The 21,057-nt window shown below is 39.5% G+C and overlaps 1 protein-coding gene and 1 non-coding gene across 2 annotated transcripts in view; both read left to right on the top strand.

Annotated features, from left to right (window-relative positions):
- The window catches only part of SHROOM4 (shroom family member 4), a 348,365-nt gene that overhangs the window by 118,510 nt on the left and 208,798 nt on the right, over positions 1-21,057 (top strand). The gene's annotated exons all lie outside the window — the stretch shown is intronic.
- LOC129400547 (U6 spliceosomal RNA) lies at positions 13,796-13,901 on the top strand. Its single transcript, XR_008627770.1, has one exon. It is a non-coding gene; the product is annotated as a U6 spliceosomal RNA (small nuclear RNA).

The raw sequence follows: 21,057 nt of genomic DNA, 5'->3' as shown, positions 1-21,057 counted from the left end.
TATTTGGGGGCACATCCGTCAGTACTCAGGGCTTACTCCTAGCTCTGTGTTCAAGGATCACTCCTGGCTGACTCAGGTGACCATATGGAGTACCAAGGATAGAACTCAAGTCAGCCATGTGCTAGACAATTGCCCTATTCATTGTATCTCTCCAGCCTATTGTCTCCTTTCTTCCTTCCTTTCTACCTCCCTTCTTTTCTGAAACTTCCTCACTCCCTTTCTTCCTTTCTTCCATCCATCCATTTTTTCTTCCTTCTCCTGGCACTGCCCAGGGCTTACTCTGACTCTGTGCTCAGGGATCATTACTCATGGTGTTCGGGAGACCATGTGTGGTGTTTGGGATCAAACCTAGTTCAGTAGTGTGCAAGATAAGAGCAAGCATGCTATACTATTGCTATAGACTCTGTAGCCATTTTATCCTTGTTCTTTTATTCAGTGATTCACATACTGTTAAGTATGAGAATTCTTAGCTTTCATCTCACTTCCTTCCAATAAATTCATTCTCCACATAGGCACCTGACTATGCCACTTACCCATTTGAAAGCACAAACAATATCTAGCAATCATGATGGTCTAGATATTTAATTTTAATAAAATATATATATATATTATATATATATATAAAATTTAAACTTTCTTTCCCCAAAAGATGTATCCAAAATGTAAAATGAACTGTTATATAGGAGATATTATACTAGCAGCTATATGAGATAGTTCAGCATACTTTAGCTATGTCAGGATAAATTTGAATAGAAATAAATACTTAGAGGATTTAAAATACATAATTCATCATATGTAATTAAAAAGTATAAAATATATCTCATAAAAGTGCCTAAATTCTATCCCCCAATATTCAGAGATATAATGTTAATATATTGTGTATGGCTGAGAAAACTTTTTCAAATTCCAAAAGGTGGAGTTATGCTTGCTTTTTTCTCTAGTGATAATGTAAGTCTTTAAGAAATTTTAGAACAAATATAAATAAAAATCTTCAACTTTTGCATATTTCAGAACACATTTATATGTAAATGTTAGCCCAAAGAAACATTATCAGGCATATAAAAATAACAAAAATTAGACCATGTCTATTCATAACTTTGAGACCAATATTCTGAAGTAAATTCATAAACTAAAATGTTTCATTATTAAAAATGAAGTATGAAATTACACGATTAAGAATCCAATATAACATAAAGCCAAAGGGTTGTTTATATAATGTAGAGATGAATTAAGCAGTTAAGCCTCTAGCAAATTTAATCAAGAAAATGAAGATAAATTATAAATGAATTTAAATGAAAAATGTAGTATCACAACAAATTCAAAGAAAGATTCTAAAACTATTTTAATTGTACCTTAAAAATATAAACTTTTAGAAAAATTTAAATGATAAGATAAAATGTTAAATGCCAGACTTTATTGAGAATTGGAAAGCTAGACTAACCTTTAACTGTAGTAACACTGAAAACAGTGTCAAAGAGAAACTTCTTATTTGTTTATTTATTTATTTATTTATTTATTTATTTATTTAAAAGTTTATTGAATTACTGTGAGATAGCTACAAGCTTTCATGTTTGGGTGACAGTCACACAATGATCAAACACCCATCCCTCCACCAGTGCACATTCCCCACCACCAATATCCCCGGTATACCCCCCCTTTCCCACCCTCCCCCTGACTCCATGGCAGACAATATTCCCCACACTATCTCTCTAATTTTAGGCATATGGCTTGCAGCACAGACACTGTGAGGTCATCACGTTTGGTCCATTATCTACTTTCGGCATACATCTTCCATCCTGACTGATTTCTCCAGCCATCATTTTCTTAGTGATGCCTTCTCTATTCCAGCTGCCTTCTCCCCTCCGCTCATGAGGCAGGCTTCCAGCTATGGGGCAGTCTTTCTGGCCCTTGTATCTACTGTTCTTGAGTGTCAGCCGTGTGTTATGTTATTTTATACTCCAAAAATAAGTGCAGCCCTTCTATGTCTATCCCTCTCTTTCTGACTTATTTCACTTACCATGTCTATCCATTTATAAGCAAATTTCATGACTTCATCTCTCCTAACAACTACATAGTATTCCATTGTGTAGATGTACCAAAGTTTCTTTAACCAGTCATCTATTTTAGGGTACTTGGGTTGTTTCCAGATTTTGGCTATTGTAAACAGTGCTGCAATAAATATATCCGTACAGATGTCATTTCTACTGTGCTTTACTGCACCCTCGGTATATATTCCCAGAAGTGGTATTGCAGGTTCATATGGAAGCTCAATTTCTAGTTTTTGAAGGACTGTCCATATTGTTTTCCAGAAAGGCTGGACCAGTTGGCATTCCCACCAACAGTGAAAGAGCGTCCCTTTTTCCCCACATCCATGCCAGCACTGGTGTCTTTTGTTCTTTTTAATGTGTGCCAGTGTCTGTGATGTGAGATGATATCTCATTGTTGTTTTGATTTGCATATCCCTGATGACTAGCGATATGTAGCATTTTTTTCATGTGCCTTTGGCCATTTGTATTTCAAAGATAAACTTCTTAGACTACAATAAAGCCAGTTTTTTAATCAGTTAGATTCTTCTAACATTTTAGGAATATCCTGCTCCAATTTATCAATGAATATCAGTTATTCGCGTTGTTTTTGAAGCACGCAAACTACCTGTGTCATATTCAATATGCCCAAAACAGTAACAAGTCTCACAATGAAGACGTTACTGGTGCCCACTCGAGGAAATACATGAGCAACAGGATCACAGTGATACAGTGATCACTCTTTTACCAACAAACTTATATCTGGCAAACTGCTCTAAGCTGGAGTTCTTTTCAATTTGTGACTTTAGATGAAAACCTTAAGTAAATTCTGTCCAATCTATTTCAACAATATTGGGCAATAACTGTAGCACTGTCGCACTATTGCCCTGTTGTTCATCGATTTGCTCGAGTGGGCACTAGTAACGTCTCCATTGTGAGACTTGTTACTGTTTTTGGCATATCGAATATGCCACAGGTAGCCTGCCAGGCTCTGTCGTGTGGGTGGAATACTCTTGGTAGCTTGCCGGGGTATCTTGGAGGGACAGAGGAATCAAACCCAGGTCAGCCGCTTACAAGGCAAATGCCCTATCCACTGTACTATGGCTCCAGCCCCTAAAACTAACTAAATAAATAAAATCATAAAGCTCTCTGGGGGTTTGTGCTCCCTTGAGTCCAGGGCACTTGTGCAGCCTCTGGATCCCAAACGGTTTTGGAAACACACAGCTGCTGTCAGCTCCCAGCTTTCAGGGATGCCCCCACCTTGGGCATGCACCAAGATTCAGGCCCTGACATTCGCTAATCCAGGAGCCCGCCAGCCGCAGTCCTAAGTGTACTGCAGTGACCAGTCTAGGCAGAAGGGAATGAGGGAGGGGGTTCTCGGGGGCTTGCTCGGAACCCTCAGGTCCAGGTCCCCAGCCCGTGCTGCCCCTGATACTCTGGAAGTCAAGGTGTCCATCATGCACAATGGGCGGGGACGCAGTTCTCGACCTTGCTGGGACGAGCTGGGGAGTGCGCACTCACACGCACATAGACACATGTACATATACACACATATACACACACGCATACACACACGAACATATACACATTCAGACACAGACACACATGCACACATAAACAGACACACATACACACGCACACACAAACACAGAAATGCACACATGCACTCACGCACATATACACAAATGCACATATACACACATGCACACACAGACACACCAGACACATATGCACATATACATGCATACACACATGCACGCACACACGCACGCACACATGTGTACACAGACACATGCACACATATGCACACATACACATGCACACATGCACACATAAACATGCAAGCACACACTACATACACATATATGCTCACACATAGCCAGCCCCAGGGAAGCATGCTCACATGCGCGCACGCACACAGCCTGCCCCAGGGAAACATGCATGGACAATAACATTTATAGAAAATGTTAAAAGAATTAAAAAAAGTCAAAGTCTTAGCTATCATAATGATCTAAACATGAATATATTAGAAATTTTATTTATGAGGTATTGTAACCAGTTAAAAGGATAAGTCAAAGAAAGTCAAATTTAATGTAAATCTAAAGGTAGATCACAATAAAGAGTTCTCAAAAGAGACATATATCGGGGCTGGAGTGATTGCATAGCGGGTAGGGCGTTTGCCTTGCATGTGGCCTACCCGGGTTTGATTCCCAGCATCCCATATGGTCCCCTGACACTGCCCGGAGTAATTCCTGAGTTAAAAGCCAGGAGTAACCCCTTAGCATTGCCAGGTGTGACCCAAAAACAAAACAAAAAAGAGAGACATATGTCTTATCAGTAATAGAACAAAAAATCATAAAATTCTTTTTTTTTTAATTTTTATTAAATCACCATGTGGAAAGTTACAAAGTTCTCAGGTTTATATGTCAGTTACACAATATTCAAACACCCATCCCTTCACCAGTGCCCATATTCCACCACCAGAAACCCTAGTATACCCCCCGCCCCCACCCCTACCCCCTACTGTATAACTAATGAATTTCACTTCATTTTTTCTTTACCTTGATTACATTCCATAATTCAACACAAAACTCACTATAGTTGACATAACTCTCTCTCTCTTTTTTTTCTTTTTCCTTTTCCCTTTTTTTTTCCTTTTCCCCCCTCATCCCCCCTCCTGCGCCTCATAGTATGGTGTACGCCACGCCGCGTCCGCCAGCGTGGGGCTTTTGCTTAGTTCACAGTCCAGAGGTAGCTGCTACATTAAAAACCTTCAATATTTCAACAAAAACTTACTGTTATTATTTGGAGTTTCCCCCCCAAGTCAGACCTGTTCAAAAGGAACCGTTTCACATTGCTGACAATTATAAATGTTAAGTCGCTCGGATGCATGGTTTTGGATTTCTGTATAAAGTCCAGGGAAAATTCTGCCAGAAATTACATAGCCCAGCTCACAGTCCCAGTGCATTGCTGTAAGAAGTCTCTGAATTCAAAGTATTTAGGCGAACAAACCATAAGGTACATTGAAGACAAGGTAGGCAAAACCCTCCAGGATATTGAAGATAAAGGTATCTTCAAAGATGACACGGAACTAAGCAATCTAGTAAAAACAGAGATCAACAAATGGGACTACATTAAACTAAAAAGCTTCTGCACAGCAAAAGAAACAGCGACCAGAATACAAAGACTATCTACAGAATGGGAAAGGATATTTACACAATACACATCAGATAAGGGGTTGATATCAAGGGTATATAAAGCACTGGTTGAACTCTACAAGAAGAAAACATACAACCCCATCAAAAAATGGGGCGAAGAAATGAACAGAAACTTTACCAAGGAAGAGATACGAATGGCCAAAAGACACATGAAAAAGTGCTCTACATCACTAATCATCAGAGAGATGCAGATCAAAACAACTTTGAGATACCACCTCACACCACAGAGGCTAGCACACATCCAAAAGAACAAAAGCAACCGCTGTTGGAGAGGATGTGGGGAGAAAGGGACCCTTCTACACTGCTGGTGGGAATGCCAGCTAGTTCAGCCCTTTTGGAAAACAGTATGGACAATTCTCAAAAAACTTGAGGTTGAGCTCCCATTTGACCCAGCAATACCACTGCTGGGAATATATCCCAGAAAAGCCAAAAAGTATAGTCGAAGTGACATATGCACTTATATGTTCACCGCAGCACTGTTTACAATAGGCAGAATCTGGAAAAAACCCGAGTGCCCTAGAACAGATGACTGGTTGAAGAAACTCTGGTACATATATACAATGGAATACTATGCAGCTGTTAGAAAAAATGAGGTCATGACGTTTGCATATAAGTGGATCTACATGGAAAGTATCATGCTAAGTGAAATGAGTCAGAAAGAGAGAGACAGACATAGAAAGATTGCACTCATCTGTGGAATATAGAATAATAGACTATAAGACGAACACCCAAGAATAGTAGAAATAAGTACCAGGAGGTTGTCACCATGGCTTGGAGGCTGTTCTCTCATCCTGGGCAACTCAGAGAAGGGAACAGCAAGTAAAATGTGGTTGTTGGTCATGTGGGGGAAAGATGATGCGGGCCAAATATAGACTAGAGACTGAACGCAATGGCCACTCAACACCTTTATTGCAAACCACAACACCTAATCAGAGAGAGAGAACAAAAGGGAATACCCTGCCATAGTGGCAGTGTGGGGTGGGGGGAGACGGGACTGGGAAGGGGGGGTGGGATGTTGGGTTTACTGGTGGTGGAGAATGGGCACTGGTGAAGGGATGGGTTATCAGACTTTGTAAGGGAGAAACATGAGCACAAAAATGTATAAATCTGTAACTGTACCCTCACGTTGACTCACTAATTAAAAATAAACTATAAAAAAATAAAAAAAAAAAACAAAGTATTTAGGCGAGAGGGTCCGATTCGCGCTCAGCGGCTCCGGATTTATCTCAGCCGAGGGCGTGCCAGTTACGCCCCCTTCCCATGAGTTCCTGGGAGCCCCCAAAGTAAAATCCGAATACCTGTGGGTTTGGAGTCACAGAAGATGGCGCCTGCCACATGGGTGCCGCCAGCCCGCCACTTTCCGTGCAGGAAGACAGGGTGGGGAGGAAAAAAAAATCCACCCCCGGCAGCACAGAGTTGTAGCCCAGTTTGGTGTCCCAGTGCATCGCTATCGGATGTTGCGCTGGATGCCCGAATGTGTTACATCTTTGGAATCAAAGTCTTTAGGCGAGAGGGTCCGATTCGCACTCCAAAATCATAAAATTCTTTAGATCACCCTTGGCCCCAGGGTATAGGGAGAAGGAAAGAAATAAAGTGAAGGGGAAGGGGAGAAGAGCTACATGAGAAGCAAGAAGTGGGGGTTAGGGGTAACAAGGATTTCTTTAGGTACATCAGTGATGTTAAAAATGATTAAGTTAATTACCTAAACCATAAATTCAATAACAGTGAGATTACAAGACTCAAACTTTAATAACCAAATGTAAAAGGTACCTGTCAATATGGCAGACTGGGAGCCAGAGCCATAGCACAGCAGATAGGGCATTTGGCCTGCAGGCAGCCGACTCTGGTTCAATCCTCAGCATCCCATATGAGCACCACCAGGAGTGATTCCTGAGTGCAGACTCAAAAATAACTCCAGAGCATCAGTGATGTGACCTACAAAGAAATAAAAAAAAACAATGGAAGACTTGGGCTGTGGGGTGGTGAAGTTGTAGGATAGGGAAACTGGGAACACCGGTAATGAGAAGTTGACACTGGTGGTGGGATTGGTGATAGAACTTTGTATGTCAAAAACCCAACTGTGTATAACTTTCTAACTCAGGGTGCTTTAATAAAATTTGTGGGGGGAAGAAATATGTAGGAAAGAAAGAGTATGTCCTGGATGGAAATACAAAACAATGCAGTAAGAGAAAAAAATACTTAACAAGTAAGTTTTAAATGGACAGGTGATGTATTAGCTCCATGACATTGTATTACGCGATAAAACAGAAGCCCAGTCACTTAACTTTTATTTATTTTCTGAGCATTTTGGGCCACACCTAGTGGTGTTTAGGGTTTAAACACAGGGACCACTCCTGTTACTTTACAAGGGACTATATATGGTGCTAGTTATTGAACCTGGGACGTACTTCAAGATATATGCCCCCAAAACCAAGTGAGATTAATATTCATATGTTTAGGTTTAGGCATGGACATACTCTTCACAGAAAACTTCTGAAGTTTTGTTTTTCCATACTTGTAAAAAATTCGGTCACATTGCAAATTCAGATGATCAGACTTTATTATTTTCATTTTTGTACAAATGCTATCATCCTCTATGTCATTCTCCTACTTCCATTAATTTCTTTATGGAATCATTGTTAATTACAGTGTTCCAAAGTGTTCATGATTGAGTTGCAGGCATACATTGTCCAACAACAATCCCTTCACCAGTGCTTTTCCCTACTGCCCACCATCCAGTCCTTATGACAGGTACTTTCTTTCCTTTTTACTTTTAGAAACTATGGTTTACAATATTGTTACTGACAGGGTATCATGCGTATCACTTTACCTCCTTTCAGCACTTATTTGTGGTCCAGGGTGACAACTTCCTGATATCACTGATCACTGTTATAGTGGCCCCTTACCTGACTCCCCCAACCTCTCCACTCCCTCCCCCGCACTTGCAGGCTTCCTGCTAAGGACTAGTTCCCCTGTTCCTTGTTTCTATTGCCTATTAGCATTGGTTATTCCCCAACTATGTTTCTATACATCTTTAATATGAGTGACATCATTCTGGCTCTGTACCTCTTCTTACTCATTTCACACAGCACAATAATCTCCATATCTATCCATTTATCAGCAAATTGCATGATTACATCTTTTTAATGGTCTCACAGAACCTAAACTTTCTAGTATTTCCCCATCAGAGTTCCTTACATAACACACAGAACAAAGAATATCAGTTGAATGACTATTAACTCAGTTTTTCCAGTGATAATACTTACTAGAAATATTCCAGATGCATACAAAGTTAATTCATTATGTACAATGGATGTGTGGGAGCTGTTGTTCACATTGGTGGGCATCACTTAGGAAATTTTTTTTCAAATTCAAATGACTGAAAACCTCACTTACAGGCCAGAGTGCTAGTTTTTCAAGCTGAGTTCATGCTCAACATGTGGGAAATTCAAAGCCCAGCAACACATGGTCCCCTGAGCGCTGATTGGGAGCACCCCATACACAGAGATGGAAGTAGCCCCCAGTACCATTGATTATAGCCTCCCCAAATTAGACAAACAGATGACGAATTCAGGTTAGAAACTTATAGTTTAATAACAACTACTTATAGCTTAAGATTGTAGTTTAAAATGTATAATCTACCATTGCCTTATATATCTTGGATATTAACCCCTTATCAAATGAGTGTTGGGTAAATAATTTTTCCCACTCCATATGCTTTGTATTCTGGTGATCATTTCCTTTGAATTTCAGAAGCTTCTTAGTTTAATGTAGTCTCATTTGTTTATCTTTGCTTCCACTTGCTTCGTCAGTGGTGTTAGACATTGAAGATGCCTTTAGTGTCAATGTCATGGAGAATTCTGCCACTGTTTTCCTCTGTGTACCTTATAAATTCATTCTGATATCAAGTTCCTTAATTATATTCATTTGATTTTTGTGCATGGTGTTAGAAAGAGGCCTGAATTAATTTTTGTATGTACCTGACTAGTTTTCGCAGCACCTTGTTGAAGAGTCTTTTTTATGCTCTACTTCATAGTTTTTGCTCCTTTATTAAAGATTAATTGACTGTATCCCTGAGAGTTTATTTCAGGATATTCAAGTCTGTTCTACTGATTGGAGGGTATGTTTTTATTCCAAAACCATGTTTTTTTTTTTCAATTACTACTGCTTTATACTGCAGTTTGAAGTTGGGGAAGGTGATGCTTCCCATCTCTTTCCCAAGAACTGCCTTAGCTGTTCAAGAGGGTTGTGCTATTGTTCCATACAGATTTCAGAAGTGGTTGATCTATTCCTTTAAAAAGTGAAAAAAATGGCATAGGCATCCTTATAGGAACTTCTTTTCACCCGAACAGTGATTTGGGGAGTATTGCCAATTTAATTACATTAGTCCTCCCAATCCATGAGACAGTGTGTTGGCATAAAGATTTGCAAAGTATTCTCTGAAAATCCTTTGAATTTCTATGTTTTCTGTTGTGATATCCCTTCTTTCATTTCTGATTTGGCTTATAAGGTTCTCTCTTGTTTTCTTTGTGAGTCTTGCATCTTGTTTATTTTTTTCAAAGAACCAACTTTTGGTTTGATATTTCAAATTTTTTTTTTTTTGCTTTTTGGGTCACATCCGGCAATGCACAGGGGTTGCTCCTGGCTCTGCACTCAGGAATTACCCCTGGCGGTGCTCAGGGGACCATATGGGATGCTGGGAATCGAACCCGGGTCGGCCGCATGCAAGGCAAATGCCCTACCCGCTGTGCTATTGCTCCAGCCCCAGATATTTCAAATTGTTTTTTGGGATTCCAATTCATTAAGTTTTATTATTTACTTACTCCTGTCTGCTTTGAAATACTTTTGGGGATCCATTTCCAGTTTTTTAAGTTGTGTGGTAAAGCTACTTATGTGGACCCTTTCTTCCTTCCTGATAAATGCTTACATAGCAGTGAACTTTCCTCTTAACACTGTCTTAACTTTTCTGGAAGGTAGTTTCCTCATTCTTGTTTGTTTCTATGAATCTTTAAAATTTTCTCTTTGACTTCCTCTCTGACCCACTAGTTATTGAGTAATAAGCTATTTAATTTCCAGGTGTTTGATTTGTTTCCCTGTTACTGTTTGTGATTAACGTCTACTTTCAGTTTATCATGGTCTGAGAAGATAGTTGATATAATTTCTATGCTCTTTGTGTTTTGTTTCCTAGCATGTGCTCTATCTTAAAGAATGCATCAGAGAAGAATGGGTATATATACAATATATATACAATATACAATATGCATATAGTTATCTATGTCTAATTATTTAGTCTAGTTATCTATGGAGTAGTGACAAAGCTGTATTGAAATATTCAGCTAATATTGTGTTGCTATCAGTTTCTCTCTTCAAGTCTACTAGCAGTTGTTTTAAGCATTTTTACTGATTTATATCATTAGGTTCATCTCCACTTAGGAGTGAGTCCTTCTTGATATACAGTTCTTCCTGATATTATTGATTACTAATAATGACCTTTACTGTCTCTTGCAACCTTCTTCAGCCTGAAGTGTATGTCGTCTGATGCTCATCTGGCCATTCCAGACTGTTTGATCCATCAAAAAGTTTGTTTGTTTAAAGAATTGTTGGTTCCAACCTTTGACTTTGAATCTGTGTTTGCTATAACTGTTTGACTGTGTTTCTTGCAGACAGCAGAGTGTTGGACTCAGGCTCAGTTTTTTAATTCAACCTGTCACTCTGTGTCTCTTAGTTGTTTCATTTCGCCCATTGACATTGAAAGAGATTATTGGTATGGTGTTCTGTGCCATATTCTACAGGAGTTTGGCATTTCTGTGGGCTTGTCTTAAAGTTGCACATTTAGTTTTTCTTGTAACAGTGTTTTTGAGTCTGTAAAATTTCTGGATTTTGTTCTTCTGTGAAGTTGTGTATTGTTTCTTCAAATATGAATGAGAATCTGGCTGGTAAAGTATTCGTGGTGAGGCATTCATTTCACTGATTCTTTTTCACTGTAGTTTTTAGTGTCTTCAGGCCCGCAGGGTTTCATTTGATAAGTCTACTTAAAATCTTTTTTTTAATTTATTTATTTTTAATAAGTGAATCACCGTGAGGGTACAGTTACAGATTTATACACTTTTGTGCTTATGCTTCCCTCATACAAAGTTCGGGAACCCATCCCTTCACCAGTGCCCATTCTCCACCACCAGTAAACCCAGCATCGCTCCCACCCTCCCCAATCCCATCTCCCCCCACCCTACCCTGCCACTGTGGCAGGGCATTCCCTTCTGTTCTCTCTCTCTAATTAGCTGTTGTGAGTGGCCACTGTGCTCAGTCTCTAGCCCTCATTCAGACCGCAACTCCCTTCCCCCACATGGCCTTTGACTACATTATAGTTGGTGATCCCTTCTTTGAGTTGCCCTTTCCCCAGAATGTGAGGCCAGCCTCCAAGCCATGGAGTCAACCTCCTGGTACTTATTTCTACAGTTCTTGGGTGTTAGTCTCCCACTCTGTTATTCTATATTCCACAGATGAGTGCAGTCTTTCTACGTCTGTCTCTCTCTTTCTGACTCATTTCACTCAGCATGAAACTTTTCATGCCGATCCACTTAAATACAAAATTCATGACCTCCTTTTTTCTAACAGCTGCATAATATTCCATTGTATAGATGTACCAAAGTTTCTTCAGCCAGTCATCCATTCTAGGGCATTCGGGTTTTTTCCAGATTCTGGCTATTGTAAATAGTGCTGCGATGAACATACATGTGCAGATGTCGTTTCGATTATACTTTTTTGCCTCTCTGGGATATATTCCCAGCAGTGGTATTGCTGGGTCAAATGGGAGCTTAACCTCTAATTTTTTGAGAGTCATCCATATTGTTTTCCAGAAGGGCTGAACCAGTCAGCATTCCCACCAGCAGTGTAGAAGGGTCCCTTTCTCCCCACATCCTCTCCAACAGCGGTTGCTTTTGTTCTTTTGGATGCGTGCTTGTCTCTGTGGTGTGAGGTGGTATCTCGTGGTTGTTTTGATCTGCATCTCTCTGATGCTTAAGTCTACTTAAAATCTTAAGGATGCTCTGTTGTAAGTAATTTACTTCTTTTATCCTGTTGGTTTCAGTATTGTATCTCTATCAGTGGTTTTCATCATTCTGATTAGGATGTGTTTGTAGTATTTTTCTTTGGATTTCTTTTAGCTGGTACCCTTTGGGCCTCCTGGATATGGATATATGCTCTCTTCAGCTCTGGGAACTTCTCAGAAACGATAGCTTTGACTGCTATTTTTTCATCAAGGTCACTTCCTGCTCCACTGCTACCACAGTGGTTCTTATATTGTTCCATTTCAATTAATCCCAATGTTGTCATCTGTTGGGTTATTTAGAATTTTTTCCCATCTTCAATTGTTGTCTGAAGGTTTTATGCACCTCATTTTGGAACTCACTGATTCTGTACACAGTAGCTGTTATTCTGCTGCTGATGTCTTCTATTGAGTTTTCATTTCACCTACCAAGTTTTTCAGATTTGTCATTTCCGTTTGTATTTTGTCATTTTGGCTCTCATATCCTTTAGTGATTTATTAGTGATCTTACATTGTTACATTGTTTCTCTAAGCTCCTTATGAACCCTTAACAATTTCTTTCTGAATTCCTTATCTGAGAGGTTATATAGCTCATTATTTCTGGTTGAGTGTATGGGCCAGCATCTTCACTCACTAAGCCTGGTGGAGTTCAGTGTTGTTTTACCATTGTGAATTATGCAAGCCAGAGTTGTTTCTTGTTTGTTGTTGTGTGGCTAGGTGCCTATAGTTAGGATATATTTGCATATTTGTGGTATGTTATGGGACTCTGTGGCTGCACTCTTTGCAGGAGAGTGTCAGTCCTGACCTGGGGTCAGAATGTCTATCCTGAGTAAAATGTCTCATGGACTTCCTCAATTTTCCAATTTTTTAGCTAAGTGTTTTTAAAATTAATTTTTAATTTTGGGATGGGGGATGAATAATATACCACTTTGTTACATGTGAATATTCTATGAAGCTTACATTTTATTGTTTACAAAGACCTAGAGAACAAAACCATCAATAGTAATTTATATAATTTTTGTATTTTTTCTTCAAAAACATAATTTAAGACCTGTGGCAGAAATTGTGAATCCCAGAAAGTCAAAGTTTAAAAATATCTATAATTTGGTCCTGTCGAGGAAAAAATGCTGATCTTTGAAACAGAGGAATCACAACAGTGGTGGCTTTTCATTATTCATTATTGTATCCTAGTGCAAGGGAGAGAAGATGGGGTATTAACTGAATCTGAAATGGCAGGGATTATTCAGACTATCATGTTGGCACTCATGCCTCCATGGCTGCATCTGGCAATGCCCAGGTGACCATACAGTGGTGAAAATTTTACTGGGATCAGCTACTTGCAGATATGTGCCTTAATCCCTGTATGCTATTTCTGATGTCCTTGCCCTTGGTACATTATACAAGCATGTTTATATGTTTTAAAGTTACACCAACTCTAGGTACATTGATTTTTTTTAAAAAAAATCTTATTTTAGTCCTGCAACCATGCCAATTCAGAACCAACATGGTTGCTCACTTTAGCAGCACATATACTGAAATTAGAATGATGTAGAGTATATTAGCATGGACTCTAGACAAGGAAGACACAAAAAATTTAAAGTGTTCCACTTTTGTGCATCTTTAGGATGCAGTGCCATTGGCCAACCCAGTTGATACAATGATAAATAAATGGAACTATATTGAGTTAATAGCCTCTTCACCTCAAAGGGAAGGACCAAAATTAAAAGAACTCAAAAGACTGGGGAAAATTATTTGCTCACCAGTCATGCAATAAGTATTTAATATTCAAGATATGTAAAGTACTGGTAGAACTGTACAAGAAAAATATACAACCTCATCAAAAAATGGGGAGAAGAGATGAACACAGATCCCTGAAAGAAGAAATATAAATGCACCAAAGGTACTCTGGTGAAAACATGGGTGTTGGAACATTGTATGACTGAAACACAGTCATGAACAACTTTGTAGCTCTGCTTCTCATGATAGATCAATAAACAATTGTAGACCAGCTAAACTAACAAACAAATTAAGAAGACAGTTAGTCTGTTTTTTTTTAAATAATGTACGAGTACTCCTATTTGTTCAGCCATTGATTAAGCTGATTGAATTGAGCATGAACTCCACATTACTTTTTTATTGTATCACCATGAGATAGAGTTACAAAGCTTTCATGTTTGAGATTCAGGCATACAATGATGGAACATCCATCCCTCCACCAGTGCACAGTTTTCCACCACCCACATCCTGGTCCTCAACCTGCCTCTATGGCAGACAGTTACTCTCTCTCTAATAGTGGGTATTATGTTTTGCTCGAAATTTCCCAACCACCATTCAAGCCTACCTGCCATGGGCAGAGCTAGATAATTTATTTTTCATTGTGCATTTCAAATATCATGAGAGCTTACATGACCATGATTGTAAATTTCTAGATTGTAAATGGTTGGGTTCCAGAGACATCTCTGTATGGCACTAATCCATTTTGGGATTCAATTGGGAGTCTCTGAGCCAGGGGCTGTTGGTGCACTAAGATGGAGCCCGGAGGGAAATTGTGGGTGTGACAACCAGTCTGCTGGGTGGGCGGGGACCCAGGGAGGGACAGCTCAGTTCATCTGCCATCATGCGGCCTGAAGATTCAGTCCTGGAACTTGCATACCTGGCCCTTGCTTGTGAAAGCTCTTGGTCACCAGGATTCTATCTGGAGTATGTGGGGAGACTGCACCTGCTCCATCTGGGGTGCCCCAGTGGTAATGGCCTGGTATGGGGCCCAGAGAGATCTTTAGCACTGTGGTGTCTTCCAGGACTCACTGCTGTGTCCCTGGGCCAAGGCTGTTGGTGCACTAAGATGGTGCCCAGAGGCAAACTGTGGACATGACAGCCAGTCTTCTGGGTGGGCAGGTACCCTGGAAGGGAGAGCCCAGGTCTTCTGCTGCCATGCAGCCTGGAGATTCAGTCCTGGAACCTGCATACCTGGGCCTTCTTGTGGAAGCTCTTGGTCACTGGGATTCCATCTAGAGTAGGCAGGGAGAGTGCACCTGCTCCATCTGGGGTGCTGCAGTGTTATTGGCTCAGTATGGGGCCCAGAGAGGTTTCCTGCACCATGGTATCTTTCAGGACTTTCTGCTGTGTCTCTGGGTTGGGGCTGTTGGTGCGCTAAGATCCACATTACAAATTTACAGTTTTTTAGCAGATTATAACTTGGTGAGGTCCATCCTGAGACATTGGATTCAGGCTGGGGTTATAGCAGCGATTTTGGATTGTGGAAACAAGTGGCTGCCAGGGGCTATGCTTGGATGGCACAGGTCAACCCGATCCCCTTCAATTTGCCCTGGTTTATTCAGCCATGCATGGGTCCGAGCTTTTCTGTGGCTTTTGATCTCTTTCAAGATTTATTTAGGGGTCTCTGAAGCAAGGCTGGCAGTAGAGCTTACAGGGTGGCACTGGACTTGTTTCATGGGGGTGACTTCCAGTGCTTCCATGTGTATTGAGAAGTGGGGGCAGGTAGCCCATCCCAACTCTGAGAAAGACTGGAGATTTCAGTCACAAAATGCACATACCAGAATTTTAAGCAGGTTATATCTTGGTGAGTTCCATCCTGAGATGGTGGAGTCAGGCTGGGATATAGCGGCGATTTTGAATTGTGGAGGCAAGTGGCTGCTGGGGGCTCTGTTTGGGTGGGCCACCAGGTCAACCCGCTCCCCTCCAATTTATCCCAGTCTGTTCAGCCATGTGCAGGTCAGAGATTAACTGTGGCTTTTGATCTCTTTCGAGATTTATCTATATCTATAGGTCTTTGAAATAAGGCCAATAAATGAGCTTATATAGCTGAGCTGGAGGTGGTTTGTGTGTGTGGCTCCCACATACCTAACTTTTGGCCATTTAATTTCTTGGTAAACTTGGTCACAAGTTGTTGGGTCTGGCCATAGACACAGTGGCAGTTTTGGGGTATCAGGAAGCCTGAAGTCACCATCAGACTGTTGATGCACTCACCTTGCATGTACAGGTTAACCTGCTTGTTGTACCATACCCCCAATGACAGTTATTCTTGAGATTAAATTGTTCTTTTGAATTATGATGATAAGTTGGTTGACATGGGGGAAAATTAGTAGTACTTTTGCTCACAGCAGGATGTGTTTGCTTACTTGCTATCTTCTATTCAAAAGATAATTTTTGAGAGCTACCATAAGCTAGGCATTTAGGTAGATGCTGGAAATAACATGGAGAACATGACAGACATATTCCTTTCCCATATGCAGGTTATAGTCAACCTGTTGGTTTTAATATGTTATTAACCTATCTTACTTTAAGTTTTATAAATTCATAGAGCCATTATTTTCCCACCTTTATAATGAAAACACTAATTCATCTTAAGTTTGTTGTAAGGGATAGATGAGATTTTATATATTTTCTAAGTTACTCAAAGATTATTGAATACCTATTCTGTGCTAGGTAGGCACTACTCCAAGTATTGGTCATAAAGAAGTTAATACAACATATTTTAAAAGAAAATATTGCAGTTATTGAAGCTGCATTTTATTCAAATAAATGAAAGTGCCTACATGAAAGTAGGCATTTGGCAACTTTACCTTCTTCCTTACCTGCAGGTAACCTTTCTACAGTATTTGTTAATCTCATCTAACAACCCCACGTCCCACCTGAAACCTATTCTCTTCATGATATATTTTTTGTTCCTGCTGATAGAATCCTCACAAATTTCTTAATTTTTTTCCAGTGGTCCTCAATTTCTTCCTGATCACCTTCTGCAGTTTCTCATATTCATCTAATCTGTCTCCTTTCTTTTTCCCTTTATATTGCCAGGGGCTCATTAACTCCTGTCTGGATGCTTTCCAATGCTTTGCTATTCTGCCAAATAAACCTCCCTAAAGTACATCTTTGTATTCATTTCAATCAGCAGTAATTGTGCTCCCAACAAACCTGATTATGCAATCTTGGTTGTGCCTTTTCCTAAGCCAAACAAACAAAACTGTTCCAAACTCAAAAACTGAATCCAAAAATGTCATTTCAGTATTGAACACCCTGTACAGTTGGGTTTAAATTACTATCAAAATCATTATATTCTTAAACCTCAAAGGGAAATTTAGTTTTTAGACTTTTAAAAACTTCATTTAATCACCATTAATTACAAAGTTATTCATTATTTACTTTCAGGCTAGCTATATTCTAACACCAATTTCTTCACCAGCTTCCAATTTTTCACCAATATACACAGCTTCCCTCCCAAGCCTGGTTCTATGGCAGGCACTTTTCCCTCTGCCATTGTTCTAGTGCTCCCTTCCCTAACTTATCATTCACACCCCCGCCCCCCCCCCCCCCGTGGCAAGTTTTGTACTAAAACCAGTTCTTCTGCTCTTGTTTCTACTGCCTTTGCTCACTTGTTATTCCCTACTACATTTCTGTGTTTCCTGCATATGAGAGAGATCATTCTGTACTGTAGTTTCTTTATCCAGTCCTCTCAAGCACTAGGGTTGTTTTCGGATTCTGGCTGTTGTGAGTAGTGCTGCAATTGACATGGGAGTACAGATGGCTTTTCTGCAATGTGTTTTGGGACCCTTAGGTTATATTCCCACAAGTGGTATTGCTGGGTTTTATAAAAGCTCAGTTTCTAGTTTCTTTAGGCATGCTCATATTGTTTTCCAAAAATATAAGGCTGGACCATTCAGCATTCCCACCAACAATGAATGAGAGACCCTTTCTCCTCACATCCACAGCAACACTGGTTGTTATTATTCTTTTTGATGTGTTCCAGTTTGTGTGGTGTGAGATTATATCTCACTATTGTTTTGATTTGCATCTCCCTTAATGTAAAATCAAGGTGTTGACCAGGTCATTCTTCTTCTGAAGTCTCTAGAAAAGAGCTCTTCTTTGCTCCTTGTTAATCTTCTGGTGGTTGCTGTTCATTCACTGGATTCATAGACACATTACTTAAATCTCTGCCTTGTCATTTTCCCTTTGTGTTTTTATGGCCTTCTTCTAAGGCAAAAAGTCATTGATCAGATTTTAGTCCTACCTTAATCTATCATGACCGCATTTTAACTAATCATTCATGCTAAAGCCCCATTTTCATATAAGGTTGCATTCTGAGAGATCTGAATGAACACGTAGTTGGGAGAGAAACAGTTTAACTCAGTAGACCATTTTCTCAGAAATTAGCACTTACTGTTGTTGCGCACAGATTCCTTCCCATAATTTCCTTTTCTCTTGGTTCTAGTAATATTATTCTTCCCCTGCTGTTTCACTGGGGAATTGCCTCTCTTTTTTGTTTATTCTCTATGGTTTCTCATCTTCTGCTTTAACATTAAATGTTATATTCTTCAAAGTTACACAATAATTCTCTCTTCAAATGGCACAATCTGGGTGACTTTGATTAATTTTCTTTATTTTACTTAGCAAGTGAGACCTGTAAAATGTATTGTTTTCTGACTCATATGGTATCTTATTCATTTATGTCTCAGATGATTAATATTGTATGCCTCACACTTACCTCAAAACTGTATTATTTACCTTATTAAACTTGATTTCTACCAATTTAAAAATTGGCCTTTGTTTCTGTTTACCTCTGTGTAAGTAAATAGTTCACTATTGAGAACTCAGTTTTCTCAGCTACTCAATTCTATGTCTAATTTATCACATCATGACAATTTTTTATGTGCTGTAAAATTTAATTTCTTTTTTTTTGTTCACTGAAACAGTCTCTCAGATAATTTATATACCTCTTGTATTTCTGTGATTTTTGCAAAGATATATTATCTATGCCACAACCAGAGTGATCTTTTTAAGTATAAATTTGTTATGAAACCCTTACTTACCAAGACCTTTCAAGTTTCTTATTTTGGTCTTGATAAAATCCAAACTCTTCTATGTGACTTAAAGCCTTTAACATGTACCCTCCCTATGTATCTACACAAGTTTGTATCCTATATTATGTATATATTTAATTTCCTTTAAATCTCGACTGTAACATTATCTCCATATCTTTGTGCTGTTAAAATTCTGCTCTTCCTTCCTGGAATAATGACTGCTCCTCAATTTCTTTGCTAACCCATACTCAACACTCAACTCTTGACCTATACTTACAAAATATCTAAGAAGATCCACTTAACTCTTTTGTCCCCAAACCATGTCCTGCCATGTATTATTATTATTAATTATTATTATTATTATTATTATTATTATTAAGCAGCACAGAGCCATCTTATTATTCTATCCAAAACTGCTTATTCTGTTTTGCATTATCCTGATACTCCTTTGTCCCTTCCTTATAAATTTTAGGGCAGTTTCCATGTGTACTCTATCTTTGTTTCTCCAGTATCATCACCATAGTGCCCAGAAGGGTTATATACTCACTAATCACAATAAGAATTAAAAACTTAGGATGTTGTACGAACATTCGGTTAGGCGGTCTGAGACACTGAGATAGAGATGCGAAAGAAATTGCTGTTAATGGAGGACCACAAGACTTGTCCATATCTTGTGACCCAGAGCAGCCTTTTCAGCCTCCTTTTATTTACTGGCTTATACTATTGTCCAATGAGATCTAATCACGCACTAAGAATATGTAAATTAACAGTCACTTAGAAAACAGTTACAGAGCCAGAAATATAGTCAGTTACAGTAACAAAAAACATTATCAGTTACATAAATGAAAAACATAGGTCATGACCTCTTAACACTTGGGGTCTGTGACAAATGGGAAAGAATGTTTATATCCAAAGCCTATTTAGGCCTGAGATATGTGAGAAGGGGAAGCCACTGTCTTATGCTGCAGAAACTTGTTGGCCACAGAGGGTTAGTTTTGCCCTTTCCATATCAATCAGACTCTCAAACTTAGGCTCGCCCACTTAGTGCAATATGAGGTCTTGGTTCTGCTTCCTGCTTGCAGGACAGCATCCAAGGACTCATATTCATGATCTGGTTGGGCACCAACAGAATATCAGAAGTGTTGGGTTCTCAGACTTCTAAATACTTGGAAATTTGGTGGTGATAGGTTTGGAGAAAGAAATATATTTTTTGTAAAAGATTGCCAAATTTTCTTGCTAAACTGACTATATGCACGAAATTTGCTACTAAATGAATTGTCATGTTAAGTGAAATGAGTCGGAAGGAGAAGGAGAGGTATAGAATGATTGCATTTATTTGTGGGATATAATATTGTCACTGTATTACTGTATCACTGTTATTCCCTTGTTCATCGATTTGCTCTGGTGGGCTCCAGTAACATCTCCATTCGTCCCAACCATGAGATTCTAGCAGCCTCTCCTTACTTGTATTTCTCAACGATTGGAGGCTTCTTTCAGGTTCAGGGTAATGAGACCTGTTATTATTACTGTTTTTGGCATATCTAATATTCCACAGGGAACTTGCCAGGCTCTGCTGTGTAACGAGTCTGTAGGAGACATTAATTGTGAACACAGACCCTATTTCTTGGTGTCAAATCTGTGCTCTTCAGGTGGGGAGAAGCTCGGTGAGAGTGCTCTAGCCTGGTGTTCAATCCCTGGACACACATACACACATACACACACCACAAGCACTCCTGAAACCTCTGGAACTAGGCTTCCTCTTTGGCACAGAAACAATGATGGTGGGCCCGAGTCATTCGGTGAGCCAAAGTACCTGGTTTACACTCTGCAGTGTTTTGTCGAGTTTTGTCCTCAAAACCACATGGACTCTAGCACCACTGGGAGTGACCAGAGCACATAATCAGGAGTAGATTTTGTGCTCTGGTCACAGACTGACCCTTATCACAGATGAGGCC

Source organism: Sorex araneus, chromosome X (genome assembly GCF_027595985.1).
Source record: "Sorex araneus isolate mSorAra2 chromosome X, mSorAra2.pri, whole genome shotgun sequence".
NCBI classification, from domain to species: Eukaryota; Metazoa; Chordata; class Mammalia; order Eulipotyphla; family Soricidae; genus Sorex; species Sorex araneus.
Note: the sequence above shows the minus strand (reverse complement) of the source record. Positions and strands in the feature narration are given on the sequence as shown.